The sequence below is a fragment of the Maniola jurtina genome, chromosome 3, assembly GCF_905333055.1.
Source record: "Maniola jurtina chromosome 3, ilManJurt1.1, whole genome shotgun sequence".
In the NCBI taxonomy this organism is placed as follows: Eukaryota; Metazoa; Arthropoda; class Insecta; order Lepidoptera; family Nymphalidae; genus Maniola; species Maniola jurtina.
In genome coordinates, this window is record NC_060031.1 from 11,136,891 (window position 1) to 11,159,388 (window position 22,498).

At 35.3% G+C, this 22,498-nt stretch overlaps 1 protein-coding gene and 1 long non-coding RNA gene across 2 annotated transcripts in view; both read left to right on the plus strand.

The window, feature by feature from the left end:
- LOC123881218 (ras-related protein Rap-2b) overlaps positions 1 to 22,498 on the plus strand; it is a 41,506-nt gene that overhangs the window by 1,181 nt on the left and 17,827 nt on the right. The window lies entirely within an intron of this gene.
- On the plus strand, positions 698 to 22,410 carry LOC123881227. Its single transcript, XR_006799436.1, has 3 exons — positions 698 to 709; positions 5,077 to 5,080; positions 22,284 to 22,410. It is a non-coding gene; the product is annotated as an uncharacterized LOC123881227 (long non-coding RNA).

Genomic DNA, 22,498 nt, shown 5'->3' on the forward strand with positions numbered 1-22,498 from the left:
ATTAGGCCGACTATATGTAAACAAAATCCATACACCCCGACTCCACGTAGTCTGCGTCTGTCTTATCATATTATAGTTTGTTTTTGTAAACCGCGAAGAAACTCGCAAAGGAGGTCTTGAATGAAGTGAAGCTGAATGAAGAGATGACGAAGCGAGTTTTTGACCTAGCACACATAGAATACTCTACTACACCTAAAAGTAATCAAAAATCTTTCATGTTTTACCACCCAAAAACTATTTTCCACGCTGTGGAATTTTAAATACGGTTCAAGGGCCACCTCCTTCCCTCCCTACCCTCCCTTCATCCACCCTTACATCAAATTAAAGCATACTTTATGTTAATAGATTGACAGACAAACACTCTTCCGCATTTATTTCGCATTTTAATATAATCTAAATAAGACATATTAACCACAACTATATTTTAGTATTGATTTTTAGGGAATCTATTTTTTCGATATAGAAGCTAATCCAGAACCCAGAGTTTAAGCATTATATCACATCAGTAGAGAGTTCCAAAAACAAATGAATAGATATATAATTGTGTTGGAATATGGTTGGGATAATATAATACGTAGGTATATCTATTTATCCGACAGCACTTTGAAATCCTTGTGAGATATATCATGAGGGCTGCCTCAGCTCTCCTCAGCCTTTAGCAAAACACTTGTTGATTTGCCTTTGCTTTTAAACGATTGAATGTTCAATTGTTGTTTGGAAGGTTGTTCAGCAATACAGATAAAAGATAAAATAAACTACATAAAGCCCGCGATTTCATCCGCGTTTATCAAGGTTTAAAAATCCTGTAAAAATCTTTGATTGACTAGATAGACACATTCTCACATTTATAATATTAGTAATTAGAATTGATTGTATGTGCCAATCCATGGATTATGGCCAAACCCTTCTCATTCTGAGAGGAGACCCGTGTTCAATAGCTCATGGTTGTTGATGATGATGATGGATTATTATATTATTGAAGATCCTTTTTAGTAGGCATTTTAAAAGATAAGTAGTTCGTTCCAGATATATAAAAATCGCCCAGAGATTTGAAACTTCAATGGGTGTGGCAACGGCTTTACTTTGGCTATAAGGTACCTACCTACTTAACAGTACTGTATTCATTCATCTCTTTATCACTATCCATATTATAAACGCGAAAGTGTGTCTGTTTTGGTGCTTTGTCCTTCAATCGCGTTGCAATATATCTATACGAAAAATCAAATTGATCCGTTGTGATCCGAATTTTATCGACCTATCCAGGCCATTTTTATCCCGGAAAATCAATGAGTATCCATGGAATTTTCATAAACCTAAATCCATGCGAACTAAACCTTATAGTATCTTTCTATTGCAAATTATTTCATTACAAATTATTTTTAAGACTTCTGGATTTTGAGATAGCAGTAGTTATAGCCCCTTTACTTTGGTATACATACTTATTGTGAAGAGGATTTTGATGTCGCTATTTGGAGAGGATAAGCAATTTACAGCATTCAGCGCGCTGATCTCCCTAGATCTGTTATTGTGAAGACAATGTCTATTGTTATCCGTTTTTGATTATCCTACGTAGACGCAAGTTTTATCTCAAGGGAAGACGATGAACTTATAAACTAGGTACTTACATGTTTGTGAACAATAAACGGCTATTTTAATTTTGATATGTCAATCAGTCAGTTTCTTTTTTATATCTATATATTTTATAAATTAGCATTAACCTAAACACACCCTAAATAGCCTTAAATATATGATTGAAACTCAAATATTAAATTCAAGAAAAAGAATAGGAATCTACGTTGTAATACTTTACGGGTCTACGGACCTCAGTCGGAGTCAGTTTCTTTTTTTATACTTATATATTTTATAAACACTAGTTTATAAACCTAAACACACCCTAAATAGCCTTAAATGTATGCTTGAAACTCAAATATTAAATTCTAGAAAACGAATAGGGATGTACGTTGTAATACTTTACGGGTCTACGGACCTCTACGGATTCTACGATACTAATTGGCATTAGAGATCTACGATGTAAACACGTAGGTCTACGGACCTCTACGGGCTCTACGATACTTGGCAATAGGGATCTACGATGTAAACTAGTGTTGTTATGGATATCCATATCCGTAACCGAACCTATCGGATATCCGAAATAAAAAAAATATCCGTAACCGTAACTGAATCCGTAATAAAAGTTTTGGATAGTTTCGGATAGGGCGGAGTCTAACTAAATACTACACTCGTACGAATTAACTGTGCACTCCGCTGGAATGCGACACCTTCATCAGTTCACATTTTACAGTTCCTTAAAAAATTAATATCCTTAACCGTAACCGAAACCGATATAATTTTTTACCAATATCCATATCCATATCCGGATCCGAAATTATATATCCATAACATCCCTAATGTAAACACTTTGTAGATCTACAGACCTCTACGGACTCTACGATACTTGGGAATAGGGCTCTACGATGTTAAACACTTTGTAGGTCTATGGACATACAAAGATAACATTCAACATAAATTATTAAAAAATTAAGATTTATTTATTTATTTGTTTTAAATATCTTACGAGGAACATTTATAATTTATTTTTAACACAGTATATTTATATTTGTAAATAGGAAAGGTAATCACACAATATGTGCGAATTCGGAGCGGGTCAAGTAGTGGTTTAAATAAAACCATCCGCAGTAATGATTTCGATTACAATTCAGATTTAATTTATTAAATTTTAAATAGTTTACCGACTGGTTGGTTTTATTTGAATTCGATGAAGATAATTTCCAACAAAGAATAATATATCATAGTTCACTCTTCGATTAGTAAGTAGAATAATTTTCAAACCACACTTACGATAATATTTATATAATTTTTTGTAAGGTTCTTTAATTATTTACATTATCATTATTTAATCATTTATAATTAATATTATTAAGTAAAATTATTAATTATAAACAAACTTATATCCCTGTTATTATAATGGCAGTTTTTAATTAATTTATATCAAAATACAATTTAGAATTAATAGCTAAGTACTTGGCTAAACATTTTAAGCCAGGCTTCTATGAGAGTTGCTGGAAGCTTCAACTAATATAATTCACTGGCCCTTCTTAGTTAGGATTTACTGGAGGCTACTCCTGTAGCGGTTGACGAGGGACTAATCCTATGTATCAAACCGCACTTTAAACACTCTATATTAAATTTTGTTATGAATAAATTTAAACTATCGAAGAGCTATTTTGCGATGATATGTATTTCTGTGATCAACCCATTTCCGCCCCACTACTGAGTACGGATCTCCTCTCAGAATGAGAAGGGTTTAGGCCATAGTCTGCCACGCTGGTCCAATGCGGATTGGCAGACTTCACACACCTTTGAGAACATGGAGAACTCTCTGGCATGCAGGTTTCCTCACGATGTTTTAATTCACCATGATATTCAATTGCTCAAAACGCTGAAAATTGCTCAAAAACTGAAAAGTTAGTGGTGCGTGCCCGAGATCGAACCCCCGACCTCCGATTAGGAGGCTAGGCTATCACAGCTTTCAGTGATATGTATTATGCATGTATATTTTTAAAATCTACGGGCTGAGCGTCTGTAGGAAAAGAAGAGAACTTTATATAACTGAAAGCATATCTATTTTCTTCTGGTTTCGGCAGGGCTGGTTTGGCATATTCAGGCAATTAAAAAGGTAAAATATGTTCAGTTTAACCAAACCTAGAAACCTAAGTGCTTTTTTGGCGTAAGTGTTGAAGTAGTTGCGAGAGAACTGTTAATCAACGTTGGTCGTTGACCTAAGTCGTTATTCAGATGGTTAGTCTTTGAGTAATTCTAGATTTGATCATTCACTGTCTTCTGTCTCGTGGTTCAAACAAAATAAAGATATTTAATTTTTTAATTATTTATTATAGTAGTATAGTATTTATTATAGTAGTTATATCCTTTTAATTAATTATTATTATCACTAACCTATTAAATATAAACAGTATAAAAATAATAACCTCGCTTCGTTCCATATTGCTTACGTCGTTATTCTATCAATAACTTTAATTAAAATGCTCGCCATTTGTTTGCTCTTCCATACTCGTAGTAGGTATAGGTATGAGGATTATAGCGTTCACTAAACTTAAATCAGTTAACAATAATATTATAATTTATTATTTACAGCCGCAATAATCTATAAACACACAAAATCTTTCTTATTAATTAAAAACATTTAATTTTAGTTTTAGTTTCAATAATTAATTTTATTATATAATTAATATGCGGTTATTTGCATGCTACGAGTATCATAAACTACATTTTAACATTTTTATTTTCAGTGCTGTGTATGTGTTTAAAATTTTACTGTCCCGCGTGGAAAAAGTCACAGGCAACTTTTTGATAAGAATTGCTTTAGTAGATTGTTAGATTGTTAAATAAAATATAGAGTTTGTCTTAAGAGGGCTCTCTCCGTCACTCGTTTCATACAATCGTAGTTCCAATTTCATTTGAATATTAAGCAACCAAAGTCCATGAAATTTTGGACACATATTCCAGAAACTAATATCTATGTCTGTGGTTTTCCAGATTTCTGTTAAAATATTCGGTTTCAAAGTTACGCGGTCTTAAAAATTTTCATACAAATCTTTAAGCCCCTGTAATTTTAAAACTACATATTTTTAGAAAAATCTAAAACACCACAGACACAGATATTAGTTTCTAGAATATGTCTGCAAAATTTCATGGACTTTGGTTGCTTAATATTCAAATGAAATTGGAACTACGATTGTATGAAACGAGTGACGGAGAGGAATAAGAACCACACGTATTATGAAAATGAAGTTAAAATAAAAATATTAAAAAACAAAGCCGGCCATGGTGCTCTCTATTGTTTTCATAACATATTTCCTTTCAAACGAAAGCGCAAAGACCCAAATGAAAGAGCACACTTTGTACAGGTTTCTAATGAAAAACAAAGTGAACAAAGTGTTTATTAAAGTTCAACTTCATAAGGTTCTTTCAAACTTTGTATTATAGAAATTTACTAAGAATTTTATAGCAAATCTTTGTTAATTATCCTCTTTGAAGTGAAGTTCACAGAGCTTTTAAATCTTAGTAAGTACGCCGTGGGCTTTGTTGGCTTCAAGGCTCGAGCGTTTCCACTTGGTCTTGCTTGCTGATGTGCTTTACGCACAATTTCTGTAACGTCCCAAGGCCCTGTGCCCAGATCCCTGAGTAAAAATTACTAGCCAAAAGCACCGTGATAGCCTAGTGGTTAAAACGTGCGCCTCTTATTCAGATGGTGGAACGTTCGATCCCCGGCACGCACTTCTAACTTTTCTGTGTTATGTGCGTTTTGAGAAATCAAATATCCGGTGAAGGAAAACATCGTGAAAAAACCTGCATACCTGACATAATATTTTCAAAGAAGTGTGAACTCTGTCAATCTTGGCCTGAACCCTTCTCAATCTGAGAGTAGATTGGCGCTCAGTGAAAGGTACTTGTAACTTAATAATCAGGTATCAAGTCTGTGATAGTCCACGTAGACCTATAATTACCTTCTTTCCTAAAAACGTTTATTTCAAAATTGCTAACATTAACGGATCTATTTATAAGTGATGTGTGAAACATTTTCCACGATGATCATTGAGTATCGCTTAGTCAGTCTTCTCTTAATAAAAGCAACGTCGCACCCACTTTTATTCGATTCCGAGTCCAAAGCTTTTTATTCGATTGATTTGATGCTGGAATTAAAAAGGAAACATTATTTATTTCTTCCACATTTCTCTAAAAACATTTTCCACACGGGCTGTAACTTGTAAGTATTTACGATTTGTTTTTGTATTTATTAACCCCCGACCCAAAAAGAGGGGTGTTTTAAGTTTGACATGTGTATCTGTGTATCTGTCTGTGGCATCGTAGCTCCTAAACTAACGAACCGATTTTAATATAGATTTTTTGTTTGAAAGGTGGTTTGATCGAGAGTGTTCTAAGCTTTAATCCAAGAAAATCGGTTCAGCCGTTTGAAAGTTATCTGCTCTTTTCACTTGTCGGGGGTGTTATAAATTTTTAATTTAAACTTGTTCTCTCGTAGTTGCCCACAACTCATATATTATATCATACATGCCCTTAGTAAAGTCCAACTTTTCCATACTCATTCAGAATTTTCAGACTTTCTGTGAAAATTGGAAAAATAAACTGACATGATGTAAATATCGGTAAAAATATAGGTACTATGCGTTTGAGACGAAAAAATATTTGTTTAAAATGGGAAGATTAAGCACTTTTTATATTAAAGCTCTGACATTTGACCTTTGGAACCATTAAGGGCGGGTCAGTGTTATTTTAGACGCTATTAACAAAATACCTTAAAGTTCTAACAGTTGCCATTTACGACGGATATTGTTAGACTCAAGTGGCGGGGCAGTTGATGTACTTCAATTTGACCCGGGTTCCCAGGGTACCTTTATTTTGTCGTATTATAAAACACTTTCGCAATAACAATTACCTACTTGACAAAGAACGGAGCAGAAATAACTGAAACCGGTAAGCGGCACGAGTATGCCTTTCTCATCGAGTGTTATATTTTAGACCATGGGGAGTCTTTCTGTTAAAATATGTTTTAGTACACTTTGACAAACCTCAACACCTGATTATTAGTACCTACTTCGAATAATATAATTCCAGAAAATTGTATGCAATATTTTGCAACAATTGAAAACGCAGCGGTTGTTTATGAATTATAAAGAAAGACATTTTTACTCAATGGTTTTTTTGATGAATAATTAATTCATCAAAAAAATAAATTGTAAATTAAAATTTTATAACACTCCCGACAAGTGAAGGTTATAGTAACTAGAAAAGAGCTGATAACTTTCAAACGGCTGAACCGATTTTCTTGGATTATAGCTAAGAACACTCACGATCAAAAGCCACCTTTCAAACAAAAAAAAAAAAACTAAATTAAAATCAGTTCATTAGTTTAGGAGCTACGATGCTACAGACAGATACACAGATACACACGTCAAACTTATAACACCCCTCTTTTTGGGTCGGTGGTTAATAAACGTATTAACTTGAAATGTCATGTGAAAGTCATACCTAGTTAATTAGTTTGATAGAATTTATTAAATTCAAATTCAAATTCAAATTCAAAAATGTTTTTATTCAATTAGACTTTTACAAGTTCTTTCGAATCGTCAAAAGCATCTACCACTGGTTCGGAATGCCTTTCCTACCGAGAAGAACCAGCAAGAAACTCGGCGGTTGCTCTTTTCAAAGATTTGATATACAATATTATGCCATGTATAAAAGCAATTGAAGTCCTGCGCATTGCTGGAGCGAATCGAAGTTCAAATCCACGCTTTTTTATCATTTACATAATCTTCGATAGTATAATATGCTTTTCTCAAGAGCATATTTTTAATAGATTTTTTGAACCTGTGTAAAGGCAAGTCCAAAATTGACTGAGGAATTTTGTTATAGAAGATTATACCCATTCCCACAAATGACTTTTGGACCTTCCTGAGACGGAGCGTAGGAGTCGCAAGCCTGTTACGGTGTCTAGTCAGCCTGTTGTGTAGATCACCAACCCTCTTGTAACTAAGAATATTTTGTCTTACAAAAATTATGTTGTTGTAAATATATTGAGAGGCTACGGTAAGGATACCTATTTCCTTAAATTTTTCTCGAAGTGAATCGCGTGGTTTTAAGTTATAAATTGCGCGTATTGCCCTTTTTTGTAATACAAAAATTCTCCCAATATCTGCCGCTCTACCCCATATTAAGATTCCATAAGACATAATACTATGAAAATAAGCAAAATATACTATCTTTGCGGTCTCCACGTCAGTTAATTGTCGAATCTTTCTAACCGCGTAAGCAGCAGAGCTTAGTTTGCCAGCAAGAGTTGATATATGGGTGCCCCATTGCAGCTTCGCATCTAAGGTTATCCCCAAAAATGTAGTAGTCTCTTCTATTTTCAAAATATCATTATTTATCATTAAATTAATGTTACTTGTGTTCTTGGTATTGGGCAGTGCGAATTATTGTGACTTCTACGACTATCATCCACGACGTTTATTGACAAGGGAAATAGGAGTAAAGTTGCAGTATTGTCATCTGCGTAGTTTACAAGTGCGTATTAGACCTGCTGCTATGTTTTAAGACCAAGTTACATTGGTTTTGTAGTTCAACATAAAGAGCCTTGAAGCCCGTTTGTACCTTTTAATTTAATAGCCATAATAAATCAACGGTTGAGCCTGGGTAGAAAGGATTGCGGCTCGAAAACGGATAAAATTAATATTCGAGTTTGCAAAAATTTGTCAGGGCATAAATATCTCGACGCCAAGTGGCTCAGACATAACTAATGTTACGCTGCCTAAAAAAAGGCCCTTTTAGAAATAATATAAAAAATCCTATTAAAAGCAATAAAATACATTAGCAATAAAGGAGCAATATACCTAAAGTAGAAATATAAAGTAGCTTCTTGTAATATAAATAATTTTTCTTTCGTCCTCGGTTTTCGCCCACGTGAAATTAGGCTCGAGCTTTGTCTCGGTTTATTAGTGGTTCGATTTTGAGCGAAGATATCGAAATCAAGTAATAGCTACCTTCAAACCTACTATAAATTCTGGCTAGATACATGCTTTCGGAATGCAAACATATTGTCAATTGATCTAGTGATTTTATGTGATACATACTTATTTAAGAAATAACAAACAAGACAAACAATTCATCGTCATCATCATTGTCAACCGATAAACGTCCTCCGCTGGACATCTTTTGTAGGGACTTCCACGTGCCATGGTCTTACGTCGCGCCGCCAGAATCAAGCGGCTCCCTGCGACTCGTTAGAAGTTCTGCCAGTGCTGCAGTTTCCGCTGCAACGTCAAATCTGGTATTCCTACTAATAAACAAACATACTACCAATTATTACGATTATATAGTAGACTAATATGGTAATTTAAATCTTACATTTACCACGTACCGTATACAGTTTATACGAGTGCCGATAGACATTGTCACCTACATAAAAGAGTTACCTCATTCTCATTGGTGACGAGCCTATACGGGCTAATTCACGAACAGATAAAATGCTTGCCAATTGTTATTGCGCTATTAAACTGATAATAAAGGACAGAGTGCGTAAAGCCTAGTACTCATATTACGCGAGCTGTAAATATAGCTGTTGCAGACTCAAATGTTATACAGTTTTCAACTAGCTGAGTACTTACCTATTCATAGATTTTCAGGCCGGCCTTAAGATTTTAAGACTCAATATCCTTCTGCAAGCAGGCCTTCATTAATTTACCTGCCACTTGTAAGGACAAGTGAACATAATATTAACTCCTTAAACATATTATACAAGGGTAAATTAATGTTTAAGGAGTTCCTACTCCTTGGTGTTACCATAGTGTGCTACGCACTATGATTCTACGTGTTCTTCCTTTAAGATGTAAGTGACTACTTCTACAGGCCTTTCTATTTTTTAGAGCACACTATAATAATTACTACGGACGCGGTATCGCCAAGAAATTCTTAGCTTATACTTAAGTATATATTTACTGTATGTTTTGACACCAACATCTCGGATGCTTCTAGTTTTTTAAACATGTCCATCCTGAGACTGTTCTACGGTAACAAAAAAAAAAACACAGCATCTAGATATATCTAGATCTAGATATTATGCTTACGTTTCAATGAATGAATGAATAAAATTATTTATTTTGCCAAAAGTGTGCCTTCTCGTGCGTTACATGCTTACTCTATTCTACGCCTACTTCAGCCCAAGTTTTTTTAAGGACTGGAAAAGCAATTCTAATGTATCACTAGCTTTATAGCTACGCTCCCATGTGAGTGCCCGGATTAACGCACCGGGCACCACATACCTCCTCCAAATGTGATGATAGCTCAATAAACTTATTCTACCGCCCGCTGATAAATAAAGCGCTTGCTCGTAAAATAGTTATTGTTGCACTTGTTTTCCATTTGGCATTTCTAAGGAAAACCTTTTACAGACCCTGTTTTATTGTTAGCAAGAACGAGCTAAGGCTTCGTGGTAGTTGTGTGATTTGGTGCGTAATGTTTCCTGCCTGGAATACAATGTTGTTCTCAACAGACGTGAGTAGGTACCTATACAATCTACATCGAATAAAGTAGGTTCTATTAAGGATTATTGCCCTAAATTAACACTTAAGTATACCTTATTAGTTGACTAGCTGGTGCCCGCAGCTTCGCCCGCGTGGATTTAGGGTCTGAAATCCCGTGGAAACTTTTAATTTCCCAGGACGAAAGTAGCCTATCCGTAATAGCCCGTCCCCGGGATGCAACGTGTTTCTGTACCACGTAAAAACATTTAAACGCATGATCCTTTAAAAATCCCGAGGGATCACCAGGATTTAGAAATGCAATTCCTTACAGCATCAGGGTTGAGGAGTTGGGTCCTCGAAGTCAACGACAAAGTCTTTACTTGGTACAGATACCTTCAATATCAATCAATTTATAACCGACAGTTTCTATATCCCATCAGTATTGATGGTGAGATCCCCTGCAGCATCAGGATTGAGGAGTTGGAATCCAATATTTACTCTTATCCATTGAGGAGTTCTGTTCTCCATCTTCAAAGATGTTTATCAGATCTTCACCAAATTTATACGGGACCACCTGTAAAGTATACCCTTTCAAACAAAAAAAAAATCTAAATTGGTCCAGGCGTCTTTGAGTAATCGGGGAACATACATAAAAAATAAAAATTAAAAAAAAAGATTCCGATGAATTGAGAACCTACTCCTTTTTTGAAGTCGGTTAAAACAAGCTTTCACGTTATACAGCGTGATAATCGTCGTGTATATTTTTTGCCACTTCAGACATATTTTATTTACATCGTAAAACGCTTACGATATTGATATTGCCTCAAAGCCACAAGAAACCTTAATTTTATTTTCGTGTTATAAAGAAAATGTCACTCTTTTTAGGGTTCCGTATCCGAATGGAACCAACGGGACCTTTATTATGACTATGCCTCCGCTGTTTGTCTGTCTGTCAGCGGGCTGTATCGCATAAACCGTAATAGATAGAGTAGACATTTTCATAGAATGTGTTTCTATTGCCGCTATTATAACAAATAATAAAAAAAATAAAATGGCCGCCAACAACTGACATTTCTCTACGATGGTTAGTGTGCAAGTCCAACTCGCGCTTAATCTATTTTTTTTAATGAAGTAATTTATTTAGCCTAATAAGTAGCTATAGCTTATACATTTTTTGCTACCATGCCGCCTATAACATGCATTCGGCACGCGTTCAGGACTGAAAAATGTGCTTCTTGCCACTTTGAAAGTTCAAATGGCTGTTATACGATAATAGGGTATTTTACACCTAATGAGAAATGATCTAAAAATATTTATTTAAGATAGTTTAAGCAATAAGAAAACGGGAAGTGTAAGTATCAGTTCACAATATTATAAAATAAATTTTATATTTTAATTCGAAATTTTCACTTTTTTTTATCTGTGCAACAATTATGCGAACCGCTAACCGCCTATGTACCCGCCATATTACTACGTCATCATGTCAGTAAATCCTTCCCTTTCTAATTGCATGACCACAGTACAAAAGGCCTAAGAATCGAACTGCACGAATTTGGGATTACTGATGCATGGATAAAATAGTTTGGCTCCCCAATCTAAAAATACTTTTCATCTTTGCGTGAGGCACATGGTTTTTTTTTTCTTTACATTAGTCATTTATTTTTCATCAACAAGCGTGTTATGGAACGATATGCCTAATGTATGGGAAACAAGGGAACCATAGACAATTTTCTATACTGTATGCGTAAAATGAAACACCAATGATATGGATAACTCATTTTAAATTGTATTATTTTAATAATTTATCACCGCGTCAGCTTGTTGTTGTTTACTTTAGAATTATTATTATCACAGACTACAATCTAGTATAGAGACAAAATTACTGTGTCAATCTGTCATCTCTAGGAGGTACTGATAGGTACTTTGTGAGCTTACTATCTAGTTTACAGACAAAGTTACTCTGTGCCACTTTGTGATCTCTAGTTCCTGCCTACTCTGTGAGTTTAGTTTACTATCCCGATGACGTCATAACATGGCGTCTATGTAGCATAGCTACCGTTTTCGTCAACTTGCGCGCGAAAATTTAAAATGCAAAATTTAAATGCATTTTTTTGGTACTTATCGATTGAATAAAATTTAAAAAAAAATTCTAGTGGTAAATTATCACCTTAGGATTAAATTGAGACACTTTTCAAAAAAGAGTAAAATACCCTATTAATATAGCGGGATTCTGTGAAGGGAAAAATGCGTACTGCTTTTGTGTTTGACCTGTTTTCAAGTGTTACTCACGTATTAAAATTTTAGCGGACCCCTACAGCGCGGACAAATCGTCAAAGATTTGTCTCTGATCTAAAACTTTACTTCTTAAATCTTAATGCCTAACGTTGTCATGGTACGAGTAAGGTATATTTGATTATCAATCGATTATATCATCACGTGTTCCTAATCATGGTGAATTGCGTTTATCAGCAAAAACGGGGAAAAGATATCGTGGAAATACCTTTTTCACTGAAACATACGTGTTAATCGTTTTCGACTGGTTAATCGACACAGCTGCGCTTGTTGCAATAAAAGCTCGTGTAATAACGACCACGATACATAGCAGTTTTTTAAGCCTTTTTGGTAATGTTCGGTTTCGAAAAAGGTGCCACAATTTTTGATTGAATCCGGCGGCAATTACGAAAGTAAAGCGAGTTCGAATCCTGCATGTTCTGCATTTTTTTAGGAACTGCTTTCAAGTGTAGGTGGTATAATTCGTCAATAATAAAAAATGACGATTATTTTAAATAATTATAATAATTTAATTAGTGGATTGAGCACCTCAATGAAAAAATACCTACTTACCAACTCTTGTTCTCCGTATAAATTGACTGATGACGCCAACTTCGAAGAAGTTTTATTTACTTAAAAACTAGCACCTGAGCTTCTGAACTTTGACAAAGTAAACTATAAAAGTGTACAGCTACGCTATCTCTCTGCTAATTTAACTACAAATTGTAGTAAAATCGGCACACACTACCACAGATGGTAGGTACCTACTTACTCTAGCTACAGTGTATTTGATAAACCATAATATCATGACAAAATATGAGTCAAGTATACAGTGTCAATCTTTCATAATCTCTGCTACTTGACTAACGTTGGTTCAAATTTCTAACGGTCTTCCGATCTCACATCATTTTTTACGAGTTTATTTCCTCAATCAGCTGTTTACAGGATTGTTACATTAAAATCCTAAATAATCTCCCCCGGCTATCACACTACGAGGCTCATTATTTATTTGGTAATCTACACATCGGTCCTAACCTCAGCTTACTGTGATTTTACGGACATTATCTATCACCTTGTAGTTAGTTCTGTTCACAGATAATTACAGGCCAAGCTAGAATGACCACATGACCTCTATGTAATCACTATTCTGGGCGGTTGTCGATATTCAGTTTATGTCAAAGGTTACATTCACTAGAATGATAATGGGGTACAAAGTAGACAATGTTTAACAGTTCGCAAACTGAGAACTTTTCGAAATATGTTGCTACTCTGGCTGATTTGAATAGAATTCTACCAGACATTCGCCTTTCTCTCCGAATAAACTACTTCAGCATTTTTGTTTTTCATTCATTGAGACAAAGTTGAGACATATTTTCTTTGAGATTTATTTTTAAAGTAAATACAGCGTCTGTTCTAGGTACCTATGATTGTAATATCTATGCCCGGGCAAGTTATTAACAACAAAATATATAATATTCGTTTTACATGTTGTTTTGCTGGTATAAATTTCAATACTTACTTGTAGTTTTATTTCCTTGAGTACCTAATATATCATAATATATTTTGTACATCTATTCTTACTGTAGGTATATTAAAAATTGCAACCAATTTCCTACATAAAAATTAAATTAAAAATTTAAAAAACCCCCGACACATAAACCTCTAAAAAGTAAAAAAATAATAGGTAAGTATGTATGGGCCCTTTAAGAATAGTATAAATAGTAAAGTTTTTATCCAAGCGCTCGTTGCGCCAGGGGACCGCTACCTATCATAAACTATGAAAGTCATCTGTTGTAGAAAGAATAGTCTTTAGCGGTCCCCCGACGCAACGAACGCTTGGATAAAAACTTTACTATTTATACTATTCTTAAAGGGCCCATACATACTTACCTATTATTTTTTTACTTTTTAGAGGTTTATGTGTCGGGGGTTTTTTAAATTTTTAATTTAATTTTTATTTCACGCTTTTTAAACTTTTATTCATAAATTACCGTTTATTTGTGCCATTCTAAAACCCAATTTCTATAATAATATAAATCCATCGATGTATTAATCCAATAAGGCAGCTAATATCTCTTCAAAAGTAACATCAATGTTATGTTAATTATACGTTCCATGAAATATTTTTGACCGAACATCACTAAATCAAGAATTATCTGAATGACTCACATAGTTTAACACGACCAAAACGAAATATCTGTTTCTAACATGTCGTTGCTTTAAAAATGTACCCATTTTACGTAGTCGTATAATAGTTCGCTTTTCAAGATATACCTACGATTAAATTGAAATCGACTTTCACCCGATGAAATAAGGAATAAATTGGCTTGTATTTCATTTTGTTTATTATTGCATGTAAAATTTTTATTTGACATAACTTTCAAAAACCGGTCAAGTGCGAGTCTGCCTCACACATGAAGAGTTCCGTACAAGTTTTTTTTTATGTAATGACAATTCAGTTGTCGGATTTTTCTGTTTACTTGGGCCACAGGAGTAGAGTACTTGGGCTATAAGATATTGCTACCTGCCTTTCATGATTCTACGTAAACGGGAAGTACCCAATTTATAATTTTTGATTCTCTTGAAAGATGACACACAGACAGACAACGAAGTGGTGAAGGAAAACACCGTCAGGAAACCTGCATGCTTAAGAGTTGGCCATAATGCTCCCTCAAAGGTGCGTGAGGTGTGCCAATACGTGCTTGGCCAGTGTGGTAGCTTCTAATTCTGAGAGGAGACTTGTGCTCAGTAGTGAGCCGGCGATGGGTTGATCCTGATAATGATGAATTTTAAACGTATTTTGTCAAAGTAAATAAGCTGAGTTCAAGCAGATAAAATATAAAGAAGGTGCGCCTAATGCATCATCCAAACCTGCGCGACAAAGCGACTACGATGCGGGAACCTCAGCCGCGCGGAGGGTCATCGCCTCCCACGATATTTAATGATGCCATGCACACCTACGCGACTACAACTGTCGAGGCAACAACATTTTTTTTTCTCTACAGATACCTACTGAACCCATCGATGTCTATGGATAGGCCCTTAGAAGAAAAAAAATGCGCTCACAAGTTAAAGAGAATTGGCAAAAGTCTCTTTATCACGCATCAGTCGGCCGCACACGCTTTATCGTATCGCACGTGTTTTTGACTGTCGAAAATGCCGTCATGTGCGGTCAAATCTTGCAAAAACCGTACGGAAATCCATCAAAAAAAAGATGGAATAACATTTCACTCGTAAGTATATCGTTTTCTCATTTAATTTAACGTATAAGCTGGGTATATTTTTAATTTTGCTATGATTAAATATTTGCCGCAAAAATATCGTACAATTGGAATACAGAAAGAATGGAGTCGTGTTATTTTTTTTTAAGTAAAACTTTTTATTCGCGTATGACAGACTACTTATGATCATGAATATATTTAACTATGATTGTATGTTTGTAAGTATTTAACTAATGTATGTTTGTATATAATTAACTGTTTTACTATGTATGTATATTTGTACTAGTAGACTAGCGATGTTTCCGATATTCGCATCCTCACCCGCAATTGTGAAGGTTACGCATTGATTTGGGCATCCACATCTGCATCTACAATAATAATAATCAATGCGGATAGTCACGCGGATGCGGATGTTGCAAGTCGCGAAAACTATATATGTATGTTTGAGTGTATACATGCTTATATGTATTTTTTATGTATTTAACTATGTATGTTTATGTATGTGTTTAACTATTTAACGATGTGTGTATTTTGTATGTATACGTCGTACGTATGACGTAGCTATATTTTAGCGATTTTGCGGGCATCCGCATCCGCAACGGCGAAGCTGCCGCATTGATAGAGGGTTCCGTACTACAGAAGTTTTTTTGGTTATGGTTTATATTATTACATATTATTTGTGAAAATTCTTTGTTAGATTCATTACATGCTCATATCTGCACTAATAATATTTTTAACGCAAAAAAAAATTGACGAAATATTGCACAAAACAGCTCCATTCCATCCTTGATCTTTTTAATAACAGAGAGTTGACGCTCGCGTCAAATTCACTGATGAGTTCAATGACGTAATATTTATTTTTTTATAGGCTCATTTTTGTAAACGGATTTATATGGTAATGGCGTATCCTTATACATCGATGACTGAACCCTAAAAATAGTTTGACTATGGTTTGGGTTTGGGTTGATTGTTCGTGGCCTTTGGTTGACTGTTGGATATTATAATTGAATTGATGTTTTCTCGTTTAACTGTGATTATAATTTTTATTTTATAAATTAGAAACTCCGCGCCTACGATCCAAAGTATCGGAGTTTTCCAAAACATTATTTTCAAATAAATAATTATGTATCTAAGCAACGTCCATCTTGACAGCTTGACATTTGCCAATTGACATAATATTATGAACCTCTGTTACAATAGTGAAAGATCCCAGGGCCACCAGCCGTCACGTATTTTCTGACGAACGAAATGTGGACGATTGAGTAGTGTTAGTATGTACTAAGAACGCATGCCTACAGACCTGCTAGCTTGCTTAGACGGCCAATTTTCAGGTATCAGGTAATCAAGGTACATAAATACATTACTTACCTCACGTAAATTCTCCAATTTTTTTTAATTTTTAGCTGTTTTTTTAAATATTAATAATTAATTGACATAAGTAAACTATAAGAGAGTGAGAAAGAAGTCAATATATCCTAATACATGTCTTACTCAGTCTCATGCGCGTAGATAATGATCCCCTCGCGCTCAAACCCACAGAGGCATTAAAATTGAATTTAGGGGATGATTGGCCCTCTGGATCGGTCTGTCTTCTCGTAAAAGGTTTTAAAATAGTTGTCTGGTGGACATATATAAAAATGGAGCATCAGAATTTACGTGCAGTTAAGTAATTACTTATTTTGGGAGCTTTAAAGCGTCTGCAAAGCAATACGGCCGACGCGGGAAGTGTCTGGGAGTATTGGCGACATATTTTTAAGGAAAATATACGTAAAAATCAGTTTGGAGAATTTACGTGAGGTAAGTAATGGTTTTATGTACCTTGATTATCAGATACCTGAAAATTGGCCGTCTAAGCAAGCTAGCGCGTAGGCTAGGCATGCTTTCTTAGTACTTACTAACACTACTCAATCGTACATATTTCCTGTGTCAGAAAATACGTAACCTCTGGGGGTCCTGGGATAAAAGTAATAAGAAAACCAGGAAAGAGCTGATAACTTCCAAACGGCTGAACCGATTTTCTTGGATTATAGCTAAGAACACTCTCGATCAAGCCACCTTTCAAACAAAAAAAACTAAATTAAAATCGGTTCATTCGTTTAGGCGCTACGAGGCCACAGACAGATACACAGATACACAGATACACAGATACACAGATACACAGATACACAGATACACAGATACACAGATACACAGATACACACGTCAAACTTATAACACCCCTCTTTTTGGGTCGGGGGTTAAAAATATATACTGGGCAACAGTCACACTGGTTGGTGTATTGAGTAAGGTCATGCAGAAGTGGAGTGTGGCGTTGTCGTGGTCCAACTCCGAACATATTATGTAATGACGTGTTCTCTACGGGCTTGTACACTCTAGCATAGTTTAAACTGGCGACGTAGTATAGGTATAGGTCATCACGCCTATTAACACCATACAATACCTATATAGACGAGACATAATCTTTGTGTCATTTGAACCGTGGATTACCACATGAACACCACGGTAAACTTATCAAACGTTATGTAATTAAAAAACTGTAAAGAAATTTTTCCGTTCGTAGATTTTTTTTTCAGAAAATAAAATTGCTAAAGGCTATTGGGAATTTTCCGAGTCCAAATCAATTATTTTTCTTGTTATACGTATCGATTGTTTGTTCAATATCCGTATAGCAAAATACCTGATGCACTAGTTGCATTGGGACCTGTAGCCTTAGTATAAGATTTTACATCTGACCAAAGGCGATATATTTCGTAAGTCGACAGATTTTATCGTTAAAGTAAAATGGTTTTTAACAACATTGTTGTAAATATCGAGTTTGTCCATATATCTACAGCCACCGCTCCAAGAGGAAACCTTGTTTTATTATAATCGATCTAATCCAATAATCACCCACTGCTGACTAATAGGCCTTTTCAAGAGCGTGTCACCTCAGTCCTCATGGTCAAACATGGTCCTCCGCCTTCGTCATCCACCGTCCGCCGTCGACGCTTCGTCAGTAATTCTGCGACAGACATTAATATCGATCGTAGTTACTGATTTTTTTACTTCAAATCAAGGAAGTTTAGTTTCATTTTACTCTGACGTTATTGTGTTTTGACGGTTTCAACATTGTTGTGATGTAAAATCTCATACTAAGCATACTGTTACAAAGTTCAAGGTGAGATGTCGGGTCGGCCTCCGGGACATTCTGTCGCCCTAATGAGTGCACCATAAAGTGGGTTATGACGAAAATAGACTTGTTCTAAACATGTCTATTGTCCATAATATAAACCCACTCTTACTCCTAAACTTTAGGTACAAAACCAAAAATTCTAGCATAAAGTTTGAATTTAAATGCGGTCATCGTGAGTCAACTAACAACTAGCTATAATTATGTGCCAAGATAACGTGGAGTTCGTTCAGTTAGCACTTGGAACAGATTCCATAGTGTAAGAGACAAGTCGACCGCAATAACAACTTTGTTTGTAATAAATATTTTTTATTAACATTTAAACACTTTTCTATTAAAGGCATTCTATACAATTTTATTAGTCGGGCAGTGCTTATTGCTTGTTGCTACTAAAACTTATGACAACCTTATTAAGTTATAACTTGTTTGTATAATGTAATTAAGTATAGTAAATACCAGGGTAGTGCTAACTCAATAAAGGAGCTAAATTTAGTAAAATCGAAAACTATAGTCTCCTAGTCCCTGTAATCGAGTTCAAATCCATCAATTCAGTTATGCAATGTTGGTCGTGATGCCGCAAGCGTCAACGTTATTAAGTTAGTGACCGGTTGGGGCGTAAATGAATCGAGACCCTTGTCGCAAACTATGAAACCCTTGTCGCTAACTATCGTAAAGCTGGCCCTCCACTGTCAGTGGATTCTAGAGGGCACACCATCTAAATATTTTTTAATCCACAACAAGTTAGCCCCTTGACTGCAATCTCACCTGAGGGTAAGTAATGGTGCCGTTTAGGATGGAAGCGGGCTAACTTTTAAGGAGTTTATTTTTATTTACTCATATCACACCCCTTCCACACGGAATCGTACCGGCACGCTAAATCGATTAGCGTTTCGGCTTTGCCGGTTGGGTGGTAGCTAGCCACGGCCGTGGCGTCCATTATTTTCTACAGAAAAAAGTCAACCAAAGCTTACAAAGTCAATACTAAAGGGTAATATACAGGTTAAAGAGTCGTGAAAAAAGTGCCAGTGTAAAACAATAAAATCTTATACAAAATTAAAAAGAAAACTCTATACTAACAATATTTCCATAATCATAAATAATATGAACTTTATTAAATAACTTAGAAAAATAACCGTAGTCCTAAAAATATAAGATTGAAGTATATTATTAAAAGTGCTCTACCACAAAATACACCTTTCTATTTTGTAGCTACCTACACACTTTATACACACGATTCTTAGAAAAATATTTTCTTGACGTGTCTGAAGTCTGTAGGAGGTAGTCGTATAAAATTGTATTACTAACTTAGTCTTGAGTTATGAAGCCTTCAATGTTCTAAAGGTGTTCGCATGGAACTACTTTATTTTGTCACGCGAATATTGTGTGAAACGAGAAAAGAAACAACAACAGGGAAAATGATTACGCTAACGAGATCCTTTTTCTTCGAACCACCAAGTTATGAATCACAAACTCGGCCCCTACCTATATCATTCTACTCGTTAATACAAAAGTGTGTCAGTCTGTGTTACCTTTTCACCTTTACCTTGAATACCGAAACTACTTTTTATCCCAGAAAATCAAAGTGTTCCCAGGGAATTATTGAAAACCTAAACCCACGCGAACAAAGTTGCGGGTATTATCTACTTAGTATTCTCTATTCGAACGTTCTCTTTAGGTGATTTTCTAACCGCGTGTTCAGGTGTTTCCGATAGAAAGCTTTCATTGTCGCTAGTACCAGAAAAATGATCACCATTCGTCTATGTAGGTATATAACTTTTCGGTACAATTTTTACCGATACTAATATTATAGCTATGCGAATGCGTATCGGTCTGTCTGCTCGCTTTTCACGACCAATCAGCTTAACCAATTTCGACGATGTACACAGATAGGTACTTTTCTTGCATCCCGGAGACGGACATAGGATACTTTTTATCCCGGAGAATCGAAGTTTCCACGGGATCTTCGTAAAACCCAAATGCAAGCGGACAAAGTCGCGGGCATCATTTCTATTTGAAACGAACTCTTTTTAGACGATCTAACCGTGTGTTCAGGTTTTCCAATAAAAAGCTTTCATAATGGCTAGTAGGTAAATGGCTAAATCACCGTCTACTAAGTTTTATTTTCGAACATAACTTTTCGTACGATTTAATTAGATATAAAAGCTCTATATAAAATTCCTTTAGTACCAAAAAGGTAAGTAAAGTCGTATTTACCTCCACGTTTTCCTTTCATTATTATATTACCCACATCTATCAAGTTTTTCCTTCAGTTATTCAAAGGTTGGGAAAGATTTCTTCATTGGGGTAAGTCCGCCTTTGAACACAGCTCTCTCATTATATTGTACTTTTATTTTTTGAAAACAACATCAAGGTATCACGGTCAAGTGTTTTTAATCTAAAACCTGAGCTACTCATATAGTAGCTAGGCATATAAGAAAAATCTGCCTTATTTGTTGTCTACATTGTAAAGGAAACCTCTATGCAAAATTTTAGCCTTCTAGAAAACCCTTGGAGGGTTTGATCTGAGCGTTGATGGGTCAGTCAGTAGGTAAGTCTTTTTATTATATGATATTAAATTTCATCTAGTTATCTTACGGATCTCCTGATGCTGGTTTTGATCACTTAAAGAAACTCCAAGCCTAGATCTCGTCATCGCCCGTTCAGGGACGCCTTGTAGCATGTGTTTTAACATATCATTTGATCTCTTGGCTCAAGTGTGCTCCATTTTTTCGGCTTGTGTTTGCAATTTGTACTTGCACTAACTTGTAATGTAACAATCAAAAGGAATTCGCGAAATATCCGACAGGGGAGTAACAAGTCAATCTCCAACTTTAGCTTGCACTATCTGAAGTTGAACGCTACTAAAAAAAGAGGAAGATACTAACTACCTAATACTTACTGCTTAATGTTTGTCATAAGTTATAAGTTCATAACTTTTAAGACCCCGATACCATTCACATATGATTAGACTAGCTGATGCCCGCGACTTCGCCCGCGTGGATTTAGGTTTTTCGAAATCCCGTAGGAACTCTTTGATTTTTATGATAAAAAGTAGCCTATGTGCTAATCCAGGATATTATCTATCTCCATTCCAAATTTCAGCCAAATCCGTCATGTAGTTTTGCGTGAAGGAGTAACAAACACACACACACACACACACATACAAACTTTCGCCTTTATAATATTAGTGTGATTTCATGTCTATTAATAAACTTTGGCTACTAAGTACTACTGGGAAAATTCTTGTAAAAATACTATTTGAGTAAAGGTAATTTTAATTCTGATTATCTAGTAATTTTAATTTGTCACCAGTACGCACGGTTCTTTTATCGTAGTTAATATTAACGGTTTAGGTATAGGTTGGTAAAATTCAGTGGAATCGATCGATGTGATTGCAACCGATAAGCGGTGACACAGCGGGCGTCTGATGTGGTTTGATACTGCGAAATACTGTGAAGTACCTACCTGTAGATAATGAGATGCGGTATTACCACAGAATACTAATCCTTTACGGTCGATCGCATGTGGAAATGTTATCTTGAGTCTTGTATCGCCAGTTTTTAAACTGTCCCCTCTGTGGCCCTTTCATTCTACGTGACATTGGCGAAGTGCATTGTGCTGGTGTGGCACTACTAAAAGCCATTAAACAAAATAATAAGAAGAAGAAGAAACCTGGTCATTTTATGTTCATAGATTTTGATTGTATCTAGCCGATAGTCTTGTACATTCGTACACGCGACCTTTAATTTGGTCGGTAC